A 19,012-nucleotide genomic window follows, 5' to 3' on the forward strand; every position below is an offset into this window, starting at 1 on the left:
GGTCAGGGACTCTGAAAAGGCCAAAGTCACAGTCAACTGAAGACAAAGACAATCCCCGGTTGGCATGGAAAGTGCGCAAGAGGCCCAGGAGATGACCCAGGAAGGTGCCTCTCAGCCATGGCGAGTTAGGTGACTTCCACCTAAGTGGTTTGCTAATCTGACACTGGGAGGAAGAGCTTGTCCATTTTCCATGTTCAATCCTGGCAGTGTGAATTCTGCATTATGCTTTGTCAGTTAAACTTCAGAAGATAACTGTGGGCTAAGGTATGAAGTGTTGGGGACAAAAGAGCCTAATCTGACTCCAGTCCTGGCTGTGCCCTTTGTTGCGGAGGATGTGGGAAAAGTGGCAAAGTGGGAGAAAAAGGAAAAGTTTTGAAGAGATGGGAGACATCTGGTTGGATCTGAGTGGGACTGGCCTCTGTAGGAGAGATTCTGCACAGGCCCGGTGGGCAAAACATGGGTGGAAATGGTGAAGAGCTGGGTTTCAGGTGAGTCCAGGGGATAGAAACACTTACTGATACTAATGATGAAAACAGAAGCATTGAAAGGTTGGATAGGCCACTAAATGTGACCTACTCCTTCTTTAGAACTGTACATAGGAAACTGGGTAATTGCTGGAGAAATGGTTTTGGAAGAGAAGGCCTGCTGTGAACACAGTTTTGAGCTGTTATCACTTTGAACTCGCTTTCAGCCTAAAGACGTAAGGGCTCTGAAGGAGCGAGCTCTTCATCTTAGCGGTGTTTGGGTTTCCATTGTGTTAACACCTTGTATAATGTCATTAACACATAATTAGCAATGTAATTAACACATGGTATTAACACCGCAAACAGACGGAGTCTGGTAACTGCTGGTAGAACACAGGGCTGAACAGCATGGTGACTATTAGCATGATCGATTTTTTTTAATAAGTACAAAACAACTTCATTTCTTCTTAAGGAAAAAGGGCAAATCTCATCCCAATATGTATCTTGTGTTTTTCAGATACCTGTGCTATTCTTTCCTTGCCTTAGTCTAATGAATTGCTGCTGATATTACAAAGAGGTCAGGTTTACCTTTCAAGTATTCCATGCTTAATACAGATTTAGGAGTTTTTTTTTTTTTTTCTTTCTTTCAGGTTTTTTTTAGGTACTTTTTTTTTTAATACAAAGTAGCAAAGAGGGTCACTACTTGATAAATAACACTAAATTCTGTATATTTGTGCAAATTTGAGAGCTGGAAAATCATGGTATGGAAGAGGAAGTTCTGAACCATCTAAATTTTCCCAGTCACTAGTGATAATATTTTTCATCCAACAGTTATTTTTTGAGTTCCTACTCAGGGGTAGGAAAGCACTGGGGAAAAAATCTTCATGATTGCCAAGAGGAGAGTGAACTGAAACTCCAATCTCACTGTTACCTGAGAGTGGGGAATTAGACACTCTAATGCTGTCTACTTGATGGGCACGTTTCTAGTAATGAGGAGCATTTTTTATTAATAACTGATCGGGGCCCATCTCTGACCTGGGACCAGAGCCTCCCGTGAGTCACATGTGTCCATACAGTGGGCAGCACCCGAGTCTACATTTGCACCTGCCTGTGCCTTTTTGACTATGTCTGCCCCTGGCCTTCTGGTGACTCACTGTCTTTGGGAAAATGAGGCAGTTCAGAAATGAACTCATGAGCTCTCTTATGCATCCAGTAAGATCTGTGATAACTACCAACCTCAATCTGTAGTTTCCCTCTAGAAGAATTCTCGTTTTTCTAACCTGTCATCAGATAACATTAATGTCTCAGTGAAAAACAATTTTCTTTTCAAATCGTCTTTCAGGTAGCTGAAAGTATGAATTAGGCCACTTATTAGGTCTGATTTTCCTAACCAGAGATAATAAGCTTGTAAGGAAAATAAAATTAGGTAATTACACAGATCAGATGTCTAGCATGTTCTCTGGAAAGGTAAATTACATGTTGTTACACAAACATACAATAGGCAGAATTTCTCAGTTACTCTGTAATGAATATGCTGAGAGCAAAGAAGAAGAATCTGAAATTGTAATTATAATATCTTAGTGTATGACATTCTGGTGTCTTTAATTAAACCCCCTCAAAATAAGCTTAAAATCCTCTACTGTCCCCAGCCCTATGTCTGTTAGGTGACAAATGCTTCACAATCATGCCTATTTCATAGGAATTCTAGAAAACCCTGCATTAGAATGTTATGACAATGCCTTCAATGAGTTATTACAAATCTTTCCACGATCGCAAGATATGATTCATGACTACCAATATACATCATATATAACTAATACTGGTAACATAGAAAATGTAGTTTTTATTGTGGAGAGAAATTGACCAAACGTTGGCACAAAGACGATCAACATCCTTACCTGATTTAAAAAGTTTTATTGAAGTCCAGGTGTTAAGTTGGACACGCTCTCCACAAACAGAAACATTTCAGGTAACGGGAAAACTAAAATTTAAGCCTATGAATGATGATACATACATAAACAGTGTGGATTTCTTACGCCTTTCAGCAGGAATAAATCAAAGCACATTAAATGTTTAGGCTTTGAAATTCAGCTCAGCTTCAAGCTGGGCTTTGTGGTTGATTATCCTTTTCTAAACTGTTCAAAGACATCATCAATCAGACTTGAGAGTCCTGGAACGAGTATTTAAGTCAGCACATGAGTAGATCAGAGTCCAGCTATGAGGAGAAATATACATTTTGATTTATTTGATTAGGGTTGTTTGCTGAAGATGTTACAGATTGCAACACTGTTCTCTTGCATTAGCACGATGAGATCATTGTGCAGAAGTGGTGCTAATGTCCATATTTAGCGGAGAATGTTTGCAATGATAGATAGAGACCAAAACATGAAATCTGCAAATCAATACGTTCCTGGCCATCTTGACATACTGCCCACATTTGCTGGAGGCAGAAGCTACTCTTGGCCAAGGAAAATATATTAGCAATAACATCCTGAGAATTAAATTACAAATGTCTGTTACAGATTTTTAGTGTTTCACAATCATGATTTTGTGAATAGTTGTATTTGTGGCTTTGGACCATTACAGATTGCAGGTTGTTGTTGTTTTTTTTCCCCCAGTAAGGCAACCAGCTATGAAATGGAAGGTAGTGATTATGACCACATTTTTTTGTTTCTTTTTTCCTTTCTCTGCTTTATAAATTGTTCCCAGTGTCTTAATGTAAGTATGCCTTATTATGGTAATATCACTGGATGTCATATTTTATCCACTACGGAAACTAGAGCTGGATCTAAAAATCTAAAAAAGCATGGAACAAGTATTTTGGATAGCTGAACTTGATCACCCTGACTAGTCTTATAAAGTTTATGGGCCTTTTAAAGTCTTGATCTAGTTACCCCAAGTTAATAGATCCTTAACTTCTATTGAGTTCTCTTAAATGATACTCCCTGAAGGACGCAGGATATAATGCAAGGGGTATCATCGATTTAAGAATAAATGAAAAGTAATCTTAAATTTAGACCAATGCTAATAATAGTACAACTGATCGTGTTTGAATTCTTGCTGTATGATATGCCAGGCTGAAATACTCATTTGACATCTCCTTTAATTCTCATGATCTGGACAACAAGATAGGTATTGTTATTAACTGGTTTTGGAAATTAAAAAACTGAAGCTAAGGAAGGTGACCTAACTCGCCTAAGGCAGCGTGGCTGGTAAGAGTCAGTGTCAGAACTTGGGGTGAGCATCACCTCCAGGAGTTGTGTGTATAACGTCCCCAGTGCACCGGCCAGCTGTCTGTGGGTGTGCTTAGAGGCATCACGGTCTGCAGAAGTGCCATGTGATGTTTCATCAAGCATGTTCTGGTCTTGCCCAAAGCACCTGGGGACCAATCAGGCAGCAGGGTGCCTGGCTGAATGCATAAGAATGCAATGGGAAAAAAGGGACAAAAATGTCCTTTTACTTCCGTATTAATTAGACTACGGAGGATTCTGATTTGTAGGGCAGATGTATGGGATTCAAACTAGAACTATTTTAAATTATTCAAAAATCATATACCAATTGTGAAGAATAGTTTTGCACTTTTTTTTCTTAGGGCCATTTGTTCTCACATTCTAGTATGTTAATTCACTAGAGTTGTTGGCATAAACAAAGGCAATTGATGTCGCAGGCTAGTTTTAACACTATCTCATTCGTAAGAATATTAAATTATTTTAGGCAAAGTGGCTATGCCAAACTGAATAGAAATAAAAGGAAAGTGGTAATTAGACTATGTTAAAATATAACCTCCAAGGATATTAATATGCAAGAGCTCATCCATGAAAAATTAGACTGCAAGAGGTTACACCATGTATTGGCTTATTTTGTAAGATATCAAATTACCCCTCATGAATAAATATGACTAATAATGGTAACTCCGTAATTTAATGCTATAATATTAAAAATATTTTTTGATTTAAGAAACTGGTTATATACTTGATCCTTTTTCATTACCATATCCTAACTATACGAGTAATTACATTAATCATTTTTGACTTAAATTTTGAGAGATTTTATACTTTAAACTCTATTAACAACCTATTTTAATAAATGCTGGTTAAATGAAAACTGTGATTGAAATTTTAAATGAGAAATAACAGAAGCTATTCTACCCCATGACAATCATGTCCAGTGGCCTGAAAGATTAAAGTGAGGGTCTCCCTTACTCACCAAGCATTTTGCTAGGCACTGAGGTTATAATGGCAAATACAAAATGAGAAAAATAATATTAGCAATATTAAAAATCTCACAACCTAACATTTATACCTAATAAATAGAGTCATTGAGTGTAATGATCCCTTGTCACATGGCCATGAACAACCCCCAGAGGGAAATAAGCTACAGTACAAATAAAACTCTATCAAGGGGCGGGGTGGGATAGAAATGGCTACAACGGGAACTTGCTGCCAGTCTGACTCTGAGCGTCTTATAGCCTGGATATAGCCACACCAGTTTGGTGTGGATTTCTATTTTTAGGTTTTGCTTAACCTGTTTCCTATCCTTCCTTCTTCCCAAGCACATCTGCTTTGGCGTTTTACTTGTTTGCAGAAAATTCTTGGTAGCTTAAAGGAATCTTTGAAAAGCTTCCAAGTAAAGCCTATATGCTAAGCACTACTTGGACTTAGGGATGAACAGATAAAAATACTGGCACTCTGCCTTTCTGTAACTGTGTTTAGGTCTATTGGGGAAATACTCATAAAAGCAAAAAATTCAAATGCAGTGTGGCATCGACCCCAGTGTGTACAGAGTGAAGTGAGAACCAAGACGGAGAATGAACCAAAATCAGTCAGGGTAACTTTGGAAATTTTTCAGAGGAGAAAAGAAGACAAAGCCATTTAAACTGATGATTAAAATTTGCACGGGCTGTTGATAAGAAGTCAATATGACTGAACCATCATAGGAGAAGGGAAACAGCGTGGGAAAAGTGAAGGGGGTACAGGACAGCATAAAATGGGAAATAAATAAAATGTTTGTAGTATTTCTGGAGCATTAAGCTTATGTGTGTTGGGCACAGCAATGGAGAGAGCTGAGAATTACACAGAATCCTATCTCTTTATTCCTGGGGAGCATGCTGTAAAAGTTCAACTTGAGGACCCTGGCCACTGTTCAAACTTCAGCCTTGCACTTAAAATTGCCAGGTGGGACATAGGCCCCACATAGCTACATCAGGCTGTGCAGCTTCTCCCAAATCTTCTCCTCCTCACATGCTGGAAACACTTCTGTAAAACTGACACGCCGTTCTTAGTCACTCAGGTTTAAAGTCTCAGAATCATGTTGAAGGCTCTGCCTCCTCAAGCCTGCATATTCCAGCAGTAGCCATACCCAAGGTCTAGACTGACAGGTCCTAAGACTTTCTGACCACAAATACTACAGATATAAATAGGGTTGAACTAATCGAACTGTTTATCCATCATGCTCAATACGTTCTTTCCCCGAGTCCTTTAATCACACTGCTCTTTATGTCTGGAACATTTTCCCTGCCCATCACATTCTGCAATCCAAAGCTGAATTCATAGACCTCATGTCTTTTTTTTTTTTTTTTAACAAATTTTCCAATTTGATACCCCTTTGCCCTGAACACCTACTGCTCATTATATGTGCTGCTTTTTGTGATACCTTGGGTTCTGCTAGTGCTATATTTCAGTGAAATGTGCACTTAAAAGGTTGTGAAGAGAGATACTGAGAATCATCCATCCATCTTGTTACTTTGAACAGCTATCTTTTGTTAAATTAAAAACAAAATACATGAATCCAAATTACTAAATGTTATCTTTTAAAATCGCTATATCTTTTTATAAAAGCAAAATCAGTTCTTTCTAAGAGTTGTCAGAATGCTCGAAAGTTACATTGATCTATTATAGTATTCCTAGCCACCTGGATGGACATGGCAGATTAAAATTTCTTTTTAACTTCGGAGCTTTTGAAAATGGGGAATCGTACCACATCCTTAGTTGCTTTCTTTTCTTTATAAAATCTACTACAATGCATCTTGACTTTGAAACCTCTTAATTTTCCTCCCTCGTGTTCATTAACTCAGTACAAATTTCTATAATCCAATTTAATATCATTCATTACTCACTCCCTTTGGGTCAGCAAGGGAACTTTGGAAAAATTGTCTTTCCTTAAGAAATGATGAATATTAGCAAAATATTAACCTCAGAATCAGATATTATCTGGTATCTCCTTATTTCTTGATATCTAGATAATAATTCATTCATGTAAATTCATTCTCAAAATTTCTTTATCATATCATGATCTCCAGGTCTCCCAATTGTTGGCCTGAAATTAACTAAAATTTAAAATAAAAATAATGTATTTTGTGATTATGCATTATAATAATAGAATCCACAATTAAATGTATAATCCAGTTTGTTGAACTCTAGCAAAAGGGCTTCCTCTCTTAGGTTTTCTGCATCTTCCTTCCGAGATCAGAATGTGGGCTGTAAGCATAATCCAGGAAGGAGTAAACAACATGATTTATTTCCTTCTGGACTAACTAGTGGTTGGTGAACAAAACTGCTATTTTAACCTCAAAGGTCAAACTGTGTCTTGGCTTGAGGATTTTCAGTAACCGGAAAGGATTGTGGGGAAGAATGCACTTTATTATGCCAAATGTGGTAACTATAATAGTAGCGTTTCCTCCTGCTCACGTAAGTAACTTTGTAATCCTTTCATAATAAAGTGCTACTTTGTCTCCAACCACCCTGAGATATTTGTCACTTGGGTACTGATTTTCTGCATACAAATGGAGTTCTAGTAAGGACAAATAACTTGCACTAAGTTACCCAGAAAGTTAACTGCAGAACTGAAGTTCAAACGAAAGGTTCCATACACCGTACCACCCCACCTCAGTACCAGTGTGGTGAACTAAGCTGTGTACTAGCCCATCTTAACTGTCTAGATTTCTTTCTAATGATTCTTTGCCTCATGTACATGCAGAGCACTATTTCTAAGTAAATACCACCCTGCTAGGATGCCTGTGTACTTTATCATATCAATACTTCTTTTTTTTTTTTTTTTTTGGATTCCTTCCTAAAGAGCTCTCAGATCTATCCACTTCTCTCTGTTCAACTACAGCTGTCATCTTCCTCCAAGATACCATCATGTTTCATCTGGACTAATGCAATAGCTTCCTCACTGGTTTCATCACAGCCCTCTAGATCATCTCCAGTCTTTTCATGCTACCCTGCCTGTTCTCAACCATGTAGACAAAAATCCCTTTGGTGGATTCTCATGGCTCTGAGTAAAAAAAGTCCTTAACGAGACCCACAAAGCCATAGCAAGACTATTCCTGTCTACCTCAGAAGCCTAATCTCACAACACTTTGTCCCTCATACTTTGCATTTTGGCTCCATATGACTTGATATTCACTCTGAGTCAGCTGTTCAGGCTCTAAAATCAGTCTGTCTGGGTGTATGCAAATCCCAGTTTTGTCACTTACCTGATGTGGGGGTTGTCACTTTGTATAATACTTTAACTTCTTTGGGCTTTAATTTTATTATTAGAGAATGACGACTAATGATGGTAACTATTCCATTGGGTCGTTGTGAGAACTAAATGAAATAATACAGGAAAAAAAATTCTTAGTGCAAAAGAGACAGTGCTTGGGTTTGCTTCTTTAATTAATTCTTATCCCCTAATGGGATTGAGACTTTAAGGTAGATGACACCAGATACTGTGTCTCATATTGATTATCTTATATCAGAGAAGCCTAGAATAGTACTGGACATTGTATCTTGATGGATGTGTATCAAATGAGTGAAAGAATGGCTGGATGTAAGTTTCACAGCAGAGCTGATAGGGTTGCCTGTGACCCTTTGTCTGTCACATAAACACTTACAACATACAGGTTATTGCCTCTTTGAAACTATTTTTATTCTCTGGAATATTGGAGAGCACCTACTGAGATAATTCCACCTACAGCATGCAAAGTTCTATGGTTACTCCTGTAACACTTGACACATTAAATTGTCATAGATATTCCTTTGAAAGCAGGGTATTAACATTATAAGAAGAATTAGAGAAGGTCCCCACTAAGAGTTTGCAAAGTAGTTGCAGGAGACATCTGTATATTCATTCATTCATTCATTGCCTAAAGTAGTGTTCCCTGTACAAAAGGGAAAAAAAACCCTGAAAAGTAAAAAAAAAAAAAAAAAAAAGTGTAATGATAGATGGAAACTAGGGGCAAGTAAGTAATGTAAATAATAACAGGAAAAGATTTTATTTAGGTCAGCGCTGGCTTTGCTGAGGCAGTGATATTTAGTTGAGACCTACAGGCGGGAGAAGGGAGTCAGAAAGAGAAGTAAAGATATCATTGTGGTCCCAGAGCGCAGCACAGAGATTGGTTGAACACACTTATGTTTGCTATTAGAATGAAAGAAGTAAGATACAGTGGAGACGAGGGAAGGAAAGAAGATACACATCTTTGCCATTATTTTAACTTTTCCCAACTTCTCCAAAAGTCTCAAATCTGAGTATTATTTAAGACCTAACTAAAATTTATCATCTTCCATCTTCTTCCATTTTGGAACTCATCTTTCTCTCCTTGAATGTCTGTAGGTCTCCCGGTCATTTAGCTACTCTGGAACAAAGCATTTCAGCATACGTTAGGAACATGCTTGTTGAACTTAACTTGTCAATTGCATGATCTTCTGCAAATGTGTTGTAGCTGTTGAGAGTGTTAGTCCCATTTAAGGCTTCTTTGCTTAGTGAATTTAGAAGATGAAATGGGTTAAACAGGCAAAATCCCCATCATCTTTTTACTGCATGGTTCTCAGATGCCTTACATCACTACCTTTTCCCCATACCACACTTGATCAAGCTGAAGATTCATGTAGGAATGTTTCCTCGTGTTCTTTCTTAGCATCTCTCTTGTGTTTTGGTGTCAATCAATCCAGCAGTTGAATCTTAGAAATTATTTATGTACTTACTGGAAGTATTATTTTAAAATCCTTATCCTGAGCTAGAGATTCCTCAAAATTTCTGGGTTTGTCTTTCTCCTCTCTTCCAAAAGCTAATGCTAATATTCTAAATCGTGGATTTCTTCCTTGTGAAACAAAGAGGGAAAAAAAATGCATAACTTTTTTTTTTTAATATTGAAGGTTAAAGTTGCACCAGTAGTTTTATATACTGTTAAGATGTACATGCTCTGAAAACTTACCTACAGAATCAAAGCAATTTCAACTGAGGCTTTCTTTGTAGATGTCAACAAGCTCATTCCAGAATTTACATGGAAAGGTGAAGGAACGAGAAGAGCCAAAACAAACAAGACAGAGTCATACTCACTGAGATGTATTACTAGTTTATAGAAGTCAAGACAGTGCAGCACTGGGGAAAGAGTAACTCTGTCGATTCATGAAATATGATACAGAATCCAGTAATTGGCAAATATAGTCAATTGAGTTTTGAGTGTAGAGATAGTTTTTTTTCACAGAAGACTGCATCTTGGATGATTTTATTTATATGAAGTTCTAGGACAAATTTAATCTGTAGTTGGAAAAATCAGAGTGGTTGCTGCTTCTAGGGCCACGAAAGTATTGTTTGACTTGTAAGGAGCATGAGGAATATTATGGGGTGATAACATTCTAATTTTTGGTAAGGAGGTGGATTAATGTCAAAATTCAGTGAACACATTATTAACAATGATATATTTCATTAGTATTTAAATTTTACAACAAATGAAAATAACTGTAAACTCAAAGGCAATAATAGAATATTTTAAGTACCTACCAATATATTGGGAATTTGCAAGAACACAATGTTGATAAATAAACAAGCAAGTTTCAAAATGATTTCTTGAAATAGAGCCCTCCTTAGTCAGGGGACATTATTGATAGCTCTCTAAGATTTTTTTTTCTAGTTAGAGATTTCACATAGAGAATAAGGTGTGGAAAAATTGTAGCAGGTCTGTAGAATATCAACAAAAAGATTAAAGGAATAGAAAATAGTGCTGGTGAGGAAAGATAAAAGGAACTTGGGTTATTTTGTGTAATTTCCAGAACAGAAGTTGAGAGATTGCTTACCCAGTCATCTTCCCCATTTATAAAGGAAATGTGTTCATTGAGACCTGTGAGACAATTGGGAAGTTTTAGGTCATCTAATTCAGCCTTTTTTTTTTTTAATAAGTGAAAACACTGATGCCTAGAGATCAGATGTAACTTGCTGAAGATGCTGCAAGTCAGTAATGGTTGGGGTTGAGAATAGGACTTAACATGATTGTGACTCCAGATATCAAGCTAAAAATATTAAGGCATGTTATCCTTGCAAATTAGAGAAGTCAGTGATGAAGTCTTAGAAAATGTTGTTCTATTAATAGAGAAATATGAAATCTATTTGAAGACTATAATTCACCTCTATTCCTAGTGCTCCATCCCCTCTTAACTGTCACTGAACAAAATTCAAAGTCACTATAAACTTATGTCTAGTTCCGGGGCGAGGGCCATGACTGGGATAAGGGGGTTAGCCAGATCATGCTTGCTGCAGTTCTTGGTTCAGTTAATGTCTTAGCCAACTGCTACAGTGGCTTCCCCTGTTGTATTGGCTGGTTTTGACTGTAGGTCAATTACAAGGAATGTCAATGCTTTTCCTCAGAATCTTGAACATAGTGACCTCCTTTTGGACATTGTGGGACACAAACGTATGAAGTTCAAGGCTTCTTACAGCCACTTGCAACCATCAGGAAAGCCTCTGAGTGTTTTGGCTCAGAAACAGAAGTACACTGAGCCAAGTATATGACAAAAAAAATCATAATCTTGATCAAATTACAACTAAACACACTCTGAATATTTAAATTACACGATCCATTAAATTCCCTGTAATTTTAAACTATCCTTCATTGAGTTTCCTGCATAGTTACAATCAAAGGCCTTCAAGATAGTATTAGTCAGAAGAAACATTTCTTTTGAAGAATGACTACTAAGAGTTATTTCTAACAACTTAGTTACTAAAATAGATAACTGATGTATTTATTGTAAAGTGCTGTGCTCTTGGCACACATTATCATGTTTAGTCCTGACAACAACCTTCTGAGGTAAGCCGTATTGTCATCTTTAACTTACACATAAGAGAACTGTGGCTGTGGAAATGCGAACTGTGGACAGCACTTCAGTTCACACAGCCAAAACGTGGCAGATCGAGCCAGTTCCAGCGCCATTGCTGAGCACTTCTGTTTCATGTACTCATTGACTGGAACGTGTGCAGGGTACAAAGCAGTCATTTAACGACGTACAGATATTTGAAGTTCCACCTAAGGCTTGGATTCTACAAGTTTCTTGGGGCACCTTCATTGGATGCAGGAAGAAAAGGAGAACAGAGAGGAAAGAAAACAAAACAAAATAAAATTCTATTTTTTTCCTCTCATGTTAAAGAGATTTCCATCTTTTTTGGTGGAAAGAAGATCTGTTTCCCTGCCTTTACAAGTACCAGGAATTGAATGGAGGCATAAAAGTTTCCTGAGGCTCACAGTGTTCTTCATGTCAGACCACCCCGTATTCACATCCAGCCTCGTCTGCTGGCATCCCTTTACCGGGGGGGAGGCACCCTCCCGTTGAGAAGCATGGAGAACTTCCACTTCAAGCAGCTGTTTGGAGAATGAAATGCCTTCTCTTCTTCCTGTAATGCCTTGCCAACAGATGGACCCCATGGGAGACCGATTATGGAATCCAAAATTGCGACACCCAGGCACACATCGACCCACGAGCTGATTCACTTGATTCACAGCCACGGAAAGCTAATGAGTCAGCTCACCTTGCTTTCTGCAATTTCAACCACCTGAGACTTTTATGCCTTTAAGACTAAGCCTTCAAAGGTTGATGATGGTGAAGTGCAAATGTCTCAGGAGTTTAATAACCATAACAAAGACGTTTTCCTAAAAATAACCATTGATTATTATACAAATTGAAAAATATAAGTTAATTCAAACAAGATAGAACAAACATTACGGTACTCCATTTTATCTCTCCATTCTTTTTAATGTACCTGAATAAGGATCCCATTACTTTTTTTTTCTTTTCTTTGCCTTCTTCCAGCAAATCCCTGTAAGCTGCTTTTGATTCTGTACACTTATTTTGTAACCGGCCTGTGCAATCAATCCAGCTATTTGAATAGACTTTTAGTTCCTTCTTTATGGTTTTGGCAGATGCATATCATCTGAAAGGAATAATGATTTTGTCTCCTTTCCAAATTTTAGCCTTTTAATTCTGGTTGATTTTTGTTTCTGCTAAGTGTATTGGGTATAATCTCAAGAACATTGTCTAATGGTAGAGCCGTAGAATTCTTAGTCATGCTCCTGATTTTAGTAAGACAGCCTCCACTATTATACCATAAAGGTAGTATTGGTGGTTGTTTTTCACGAAACAACTATTTTTACTAAGGTTTTTATTATGATTATTTTAGTCTGAAAGGGTGTTGATTTTTCTGTTAGTTTCTTTATGGGTTCTAGATGTTTCATCAAAGAAAGAGAGGAAGAGGTTTGTCAAGTTTTCTGTTTGGTATAGGGCCCTGGAATTTGTGTGAGGGGATGGAGCGTTGAAGTATAAAATGCTACATCTTTCTGCTTTTTTATGTCTGAGCAGTCTTAGCTCTGTTACAAAAACCATAATGCGCTCACCCCCATTCTATCAATTGATGCCATTTGAAAATTCAGTTTAGAATGTGCTTCTGTGTTTGTCACTCTTAGTTTTTTGTTGTGATGTGATTTTTATTACTCTTCCATGTCTTCATAAATATTTTTAAAGGTTGCTTCAAAACGTGGCAGAGACACGACGTGTTAAGCTGCTACCTTGGTCACTTCTCAGCCTTGTCACCGTTGAAATATTCAACTCCATTCAGTAGAAAAAAATCTTTACTGTCTTGGAGATTGGGTCTCTGGGTTGGCACGCCTGCGTATAATTCTACTTATTAGGCTGGTGTCTAAAATACTTATTAGTTCATGAATTTAAGTGAAGAAACTGCACAGATAGCTTTGGGTTAGTATACCAGTGCCCCCCCATATGTGTATATATGTATATAGGTCATTTATATATATGTACAAATTTATATGTCTGTGTATATCTACATGTATCTTTATAAAAGACAAGCAGTAGGTTCCGGAGATAACAAAAGTTGCCCACTCTGAACCTTGAGGCAATCATGTAGTTAGTGAATATTCTGGGCACTAGCTGAGCAGCAGGTGTTATGCTGAGCACCAAGAATACAAGACTGGGCACAGAGGACATAGTCCCTGCCCTGACAGAGACCAGGCAGGAAACAAATTAACGAGCAAATAAATGTTTCTCTGCTCTAATCTATAATGAATAACAATGATAAATACTTTAAAGGGAAAGAACTGTGTTCAGATTGGAAAACAGGGGTGTGTGTCTGTCAGGGTCCTGGTAGGAAACAGAAGGCACATTCCAGCTGGGATCAATCACAGAGAATTGGAAGAGGACCATTTTCAACGGTCGGGGCAGGTGGAGGAAGCCACAGAGGGCATCACGGGACCTCGGAAGTAGTCCCCGCAGATCTGGAAGGGTGAGGGGAGGGGATCTTTTTCAAGATCTGGAGACAGGAAGTCTGGCCTGAAGGACTCACCTGACAGGACACAGCTAGCCTGAGACAACTGGGGGAGGCAAGGAAATGAAAATACCGCCTTCTGCCGGCTTCTCCTCTCTGCTCTTTTTCCCACGCTCGTTATGGACTGGATTTAATAGGAAACAAAGGACAGGGCGCACTGGCTGCGTACACACAGGTCAGCTCCTCTCGGAACAGGGTGTGGACGTATGGGGAGTAGATAGGGAGGAAGAAATAGAGTATACAAAGCAGAAGGAAGTGACTTAATCTGAGGGCTAAGTGAGGTTTGGAAAATCGGAAAGTCCTGGATCAGAATGTAGACATTCAGGGACAGTGTAACTTTGAGCCAATTACTTACTCTTCCCCAAACCCAATGTCATCATCAGAAAGTTAATAATAATATCTATCTACCTCTTGGGCTTATTGTGAACGTGAAAAGAAGGAATGGATATAAAACCCTTAGCATTGAACTTGGCCCATATAGAAGGCCACCCATTAAGTGTTATCATTTAATATTAGTTAATTATAGTTGGAACTACTTTTTCTACTCCTGTTGTTAGTCATGCCTCTGAGTTTTCCCGGCTTATAAAAGCAGTAAGTCCAGGGGACACGAGCTGGTGCACCTTAACCGAATTAGGCGAAAGAGTTACTTCTAACAAAGGAATGCATTGTATGCATTTTTATAAGCTACTCATTCCGCCAGTTCCTGGCCAGGACAACTGTGAAACTGTGCAGAGGTATTCAATCATTGTTAACTAAACAAATTCAGCCGCAACCTGAAAACAGTTGCAGGCTGGTTGGCCTGGAAGGATCTCATGAAGGGAACTAAAATTTTGAGTATTCACTTGGTGCAAGATCTTAGGGGATACGCATTTTATTTAATTGTTGCAACACATAAGAATTCTGCAAAATGTATCTTTATGTATATTCTTCTGTATACATACACGTAGAAGTATATGCCTGTGCTGTATACACATGCAGAAATGCACACAAGCGAATGCACAAAGCATAATCAATTTTTCCTGCCACCACCCACTCCCTCAATCCTCTGGAGACCCAGAAGGGCAAAAGCGAAGTTTCTCCAGGCAAAGAAGAGAGTTCACACATACCCACATAACTTGGTATTGCTTGGTATATGCTTCTTAGAGTCTAAACAGAACATGATTTACTTTTTGTCTAAAATTACTTTTGGCTCTAAAGGTGATTACTTGTACACATTATTTTTTAATGGAGAAGGGCGGGAAGAGTGGATAGTGTAATTAACGCATCCTTCTTTTTATACCAATTTTCTATCTCAAAGTAAAATTCAATTTACGTTCTTGAGGCCTTCACTGTTAATGAGTATTTATTCCTCTTTTTCTTATATTAAAGAAAGATGAGCGTTTTTAGCTTGATTAAGGTTGATGACAACTTCATTTACATAATTACAATGTATAGCTTATTAAAATGTATCCAAAATAATGTTCTCTGTGTGGTATGTGCATTTTTTTTTTTTCCTGGAAAGGAAGTGGAGGGAAAAAAAATGGAGATTTGTTTGAAAGAGACAGACTTTCTTTTCTGAATGTCTTTCTATGGGAAATCAGGCATCAGTAAATGTATTATGCGGATAACATTCAGTCCTGTGAGCCTCACTGTTCTTGTCTGTGAGCCTCACTGTTCGCTGGATGCAGATGATCATACCTCCTCGACAGGGTTGCTGTGAGGATCAAACAAGATAATGATCAGAAGGAGAAATATTGGCAAGAGTGGAATCTGAATAATATTGAGCATGATGATTACAATTTTCGAAAAAGGATGCAGTGGTTGAGAGCCCAGGCCGTGAGGGGCAACAGTCTTGGCTTTGAACATCTGCTCCATTGACTTTGTGACTGATCACAAGTTGTGCAAACTCTGTAACTGTTGCCTTTTCATCTGTAAAATGGGGTAACAACAGACCGGACCTCATGAGATTTCAGGAAGCCAGTGTAAGGAAATGCCGAGCACAGAGCCTGGCACATCATAAGCTCCCCCCCAAATACTGTCATTACTGATGACACTGCTGGACAAGGCAGTTGAAGCAAGAAAGCTGTGAGCCTATGTCTTTTGGTCTCAGTTTTCTGGAACACTGAATCCACAGGACCTAAGTGGCATGTGAGAGAGTCAGCTGGCTAGTTTAGGTCTTTCTCTAGTGTTGTTTCCAGTGTCTGCAGTGACAGACACTGAAATTGTGAGGACAGAAAATAAGTTGCTGAGGTGACATTCTATACAAAATGTCACCCATTATTAAACATCCGGTTAAAATATTTCACGTGGGTAATTTGGTTTCACCGTGGGCTTTACCAACGTGTGCCAGATAGTTCCTCACTAATGTAAGTGTGAATAGCGAATGCATTTGAGTCCCTCTGGGAAATATGTAGCTTTTGTATCTTAAACGTCAACTTACAGAATTGTGAATGATCTCTATAATCCTATTGCAGTTGCACAAACCTGGGGAGAAACACGAAGCTCGGCCGCACGTGGCACAGAGAGGCCACCTAAGCCCACACCTCTCTAATTCAAACAGCTGACTCTCTTCACTTTACTTGCTTGAAAATCCAAGTCTCCTGACTTCCAGGGCTGCATGGAGTAATGGCTATGACCATGAACTTTGGTGTCACATAGACGCGAGCTTGAGTTTTCTTCTTTCCTGTCTACTGGTTGGGTGATCTTGAATTAGTTATTTGTCTGTAAGACTGGGATAATGATTCCAGTATCACAAGCTGTTACCAGGATTAACTTCAATCATAGGTGTCAAGTCCTTTCCATCCAAGAAGTTATCAATAAATGGTGGCTTTTATCCTTTCCAAGCCTTGGTAATGCCAAGTTCAAATACGGTAGTGGGTGTGAATGAGCTTCAGTCTGCATTTCCCATCACTGACATTCTAAAAGTCAATTTAAAAATTACCTAAAAAGATGTATTATGCCAACTTCATCGTTATTATTTACCTTGAAGTTAGGTCAACTTTGAGACATCTGGTGAATAATCTGAATGGAATTAATGGAATCCTGATATTGATTACCCATTGTTATAGTTTATCATTTCTTACAAATGTGATTCTTTAGATAAGCTTGCTAATTTATCTTTAAAAATGTGACAAACATTCCCTTGAGACAAATTCATTCCGTTTACACCAGCCGATTTGAAGAGTTTAGAATTTTCTGTCATTATTTTCTTACTGAAAAATCAAAATGCAAACCATCGAAGTAACCAGGCCATCATGACCTTTTATAAATGAAGGGTTTTTAATCCCCTAATGACCTGATTGTGCAGTGTAGACATTGTTCTGGAAATCTTTCTTTACTTGCCTATTGTGTTGAATTTTTTCCATCAAAATAATCACCTCTGATCATGTTAGTATGTATGAAGGGCCAATGGCCGTTGATATGGCATAAAATCTTCAGTTCATTTATTTATGTGAAATAGTCTTGTCATCAAACACACACACACATCACACGTGGGAGTCATTCTGTTGGCACAAATCTCTGTTAAAGTTTTAGTATAAACTCTTGGAAAGTTGCATTTTAAATAGCATATTATATAACACCTTTAATAATTTCAAAATGTTTTTTAACATACATTTACCATATTTTTTTCTCTCTCCAAATTTCTACAAAGTAATACATTATAGATTATAATTGATACAAAGACACAAGGCTAATAAGAGGTAGCGTATAACCTATAGCTCAGGTTTTTTGGCATTTTTGTTCACACCGTTTCTATCTAAACATCCATTACAAATAACTCCTCCTAATGTACATTTACCTTTGTGCATTCATTCAGCTGTCCCAGTGGACTCAGTGCAGAAGGACTTAAAATATATGATCGTATCTCATAACAAGAAGTCCTAACATAAATACATATTGACCCCAGTTAATCAGAGGTTCCATGTCAGTATCTGCCTTTCTACCTTACTGCCCTGTCGTGCTCTAGAAATGACTTTTCCTTATGCTAGTCCCCTTCAAGATGGAAAGATGGCCAGCAGAGATGTAAGCAAAAGCCTGCTTCATCAGAAGGAACAGCTGATCTTGAAAACAAATCACTCAGAGGTTTTTGTAAAACAACATCAGTACAATGCAGTCAACACTGGAAGCTTAAATCTAGTCATTATTGGGAAGATTTAATTAAGTGAAATTCCTTCCTTAGGCAGCTTTTGAAATGACATAACCTGATTTCTGAAACAAATCTACAAAGCGAAGGACTTTTTTTTTTCCATTTATTCACATTCTAAAAACAGATGCAATAAATGGTGGGGACCATCTGAAGATATTTTACAAGCTGTTCCATCTGCTTTGCTGGCATTCGACCCAAGCGGTGTGGGTGCTTCTGAGTTCTGAGTCATCTCTGTTGAACACTTGCATAACTTGGCATGAGATGGAACCATTTTCTTTTATTTTTTTATTTTTTTAATGGCTTGGAGTGGATTGGAGGAGGGGACTTGTTTTTTGTTTTCTTCTTTTTTCTTTTTTAACCTCTAGGTCAAAGGGGAAAAAATTCCTTTTTATGTACTTCTTCGATGTCTCAAAGTGCCTTGGCTGGTAATTTCCTCAAAAGGTGGTTGTAGGGGTTCCTCTGACGGGTAAGATGGAAGCTATCATCTGTTGATTGTTTACCAGTAGAAAACTTTTGGCTGGTTATGTCCATGTACTTACATACGTCTTCCACTTGCCCTCTGCCTGATACATTAGAAGTAAAATATGTGCTGACATTCACTAATATGGAAAAGCATGACTTCTCATCTAATACTTACATCCTTCCTTTTCAAGGAAAATTCTGTACATCAAATTTCACCCAGAGAGCAACTTTTAACTCTACATTATGTGAGGACATGAAAAACAGGCATGGATTCAGGCTTAGGCAAAAGTAGGAGCTTATATGAGTCATCTTTAGGTAGTCTTACAGTTTTTAAATCTTTGCTCTGTGATTTCATTGCTCCCTGCATTAATAC

The sequence above is a fragment of the Camelus ferus genome, chromosome 9 (assembly GCF_009834535.1).
Source record: "Camelus ferus isolate YT-003-E chromosome 9, BCGSAC_Cfer_1.0, whole genome shotgun sequence".
Lineage (NCBI taxonomy): Eukaryota > Metazoa > Chordata > Mammalia > Artiodactyla > Camelidae > Camelus > Camelus ferus.